Raw genomic sequence first — 2,601 nt, forward strand, 5'->3', positions numbered from 1 at the left:
AAGACACCCTAATGAAAGTAAGCAAGCAATGTGACTCTGTAGAATAAGCACTGGACTGTTAAACACAAAGCCTGTGGTGGGAGACCACCAACGTTCCTGCAGGATAAAGATGAGGCTTTCTGCTCCTGCAAAGATTTATAGCCTTGGAAACCCTATACAGGTTACTTTCAGTCGTAACTGACTCAATAGCATTTAACAGTAACAGTAACAACAACAATATAACTAATAGATGTGTTTGTGAAGGAACTCCTCTGCAATCAACCACCCATTGCAGAGACATATTTCAACACATTTTTCTTGGAATAAAATAAAGTTATAAAAATTTTGTTTGTGTGTATGAACTGGGACCCTAGCAACAATATGTATCTTTTTAAAATTTACTCTGTTAAACATACACACACATACATACACACATAAGCATATATATGGTCTTTTATGTATATGTTATTTTTGTTAGGTGTCTGCTAGTCACTTCCAACTTACAGCAACCCTTTATATAATAGAACAAAACATTTGCCCATCCTTCCCTGTACCATCCTCAAAATCATTGCTATATTTGTGCCTATTTTTACTGCCACTCTGTCAATCTGTTTTAATAAAGATCTCCCTATTTTTCATTGACTGCCCTTTGCTGTGCATTGTGTTGTATTCTATGAATTGGTTCTTTAAACCACAGGTTGGCAGTACAAGTCTGCAAAGATTTATAGCCTCAGAAACCCTATACAGGGATGCTCTGATTTCATACCAACTTGGTGGCACTTAAAAGCAATGTCTAGTTGTACTTCTACTAAAGATTTGTTCATTCTCCTCTCTAGTTGTTGCTAAGTGTCATCGAGTCAGTTCCAACCCATAGCGACCCTGTATAGGGTTTCTGAGGAGCAACTGGTGAGTGTGAACCACCAAACTTGTGGTTCAAACTGACATACGGTCAAGTGTTTATTCTATAGCACCACACCAGTACTCCTCTATTCTCTCTTTAACACCATAATTGAACTGCTTCAGTTTTTCTTTGGTCTTCCTTTGTCATTGTTCATCTTTGCATCCATTATGAGGTGATAAAAATACCAGGCTTGAGTTGCGCATATCTTAGTCATCAAAGTAAATATTTGCTTGGTAAAAGTCATTTGCAGGAGATTTGCCTAATAGATCCTTCTATTTCCTAACTGCTTTTTTTGTGGGTGTGGATTATTGATTTGACAATTTCAATGTTTTCTCCATTCATCATGATGCTATTTACTGATCCAATTGTGAAGATTTGTGTTTTCTTAGTATTTTCTTTATATTGAGGCATAGTCCATACTGAAGGCTATACTCCTTCATCTTCATCACTTAGCATGTCAGCTTGCCTTTACTTTTGGCAAGCAAGGTTGTGTCATCTGCTTATTGCAGGTTGTTGCTGAGTCTTCCTCCAGTCCTGATACCACCTTATCCATCACACAGTTCAGTTTCTTGTATTATTTGCTAAATACAAATTGAGTAAGTATAGTGAAAGGACACAAAACTGCCATACACCTTTTCAGGTTTTAAGTGATTCTGTATCCTCTTTTTCTGTCCTAACAACTGCCTGGATTTATAGTATTGTTGTTGTTGTTATTAAGTGTCATCGAGCCAATTCTGACCCATTGCAACCCTGTATAAGGTTTCCAAGGAGCAGCTGGTAAGCTTGAACCACTGAACTTGCAGTTCAAATTACTTTGCAGTCTGACTCATTAGACCACAACACCATACCAGGAAAAGTTTCACAATTATACAGAACACATGTATTAAACATTGATTTACCCATGTGTATGTTGTCTCATATTTATAATTTTACTAATGCTTAAATTTTGTATCTAACAATAATGTGTTTTGCTATTATTCTGAGGTAGCAATTGAAAATATATACAGCTCCTAAATAATGATTCCATAACCCATCTCGGAGTCCTTGTATAGTACTTTAGGATTAGCAATGGACTGCAAGGTCAGTTTGAATCATAAGGTCAGCTGTTCAAACTCACCAAGAGACAGGATAAAATTTGCATTTAATAATACGCTATTAATTCACTGACTAAAGCAACTTAAAAGGAAGCCTTAACAAAAATTTATTTAAGAAAAAATTATGCTTAATTTTAATAGTGGAGATATCATTCTGCCACCTTTATATCATTATAACAAATATAACAATTTGTAGTTCGCCTCATTACTTAGCTTGTATGTTTGGTTCCCTTGATTTAAATAACAGCACTAGCTTATCTATGTCATAATCAAAGAATGCTGAACAGCCTGAAAAAGTTGTAAAATTGTTTGCTGATGTTTAAAATTGTGTTTATTTCTTCAGTAATGGTTAGAATCATCTAAAATTAAATGTGAGCTTGCTATTAAGGTTTTTTTTTCTTTTTAGAAATTAGGATAGACAACTGTTTAAACTGGAATATAGGCAGATGGTCAATGAATATTTTTTTTAATTCTAAGTCATCCATTTACAGACTTCAGTTTTTAATGTTCTTTTAACTAAAGCAGTATTAAATCTCAAATTATTAGTTTACTTCAATTCTCTTATGCCATTATTTTATAAATAGTTTCCACAATTTTTTAATTTAAATTTTATTTGCCTTTACCAAA

Source organism: Chrysochloris asiatica, unplaced genomic scaffold (genome assembly GCF_000296735.1).
Source record: "Chrysochloris asiatica unplaced genomic scaffold, ChrAsi1.0 scaffold00017, whole genome shotgun sequence".
NCBI classification, from domain to species: domain Eukaryota; kingdom Metazoa; phylum Chordata; class Mammalia; order Afrosoricida; family Chrysochloridae; genus Chrysochloris; species Chrysochloris asiatica.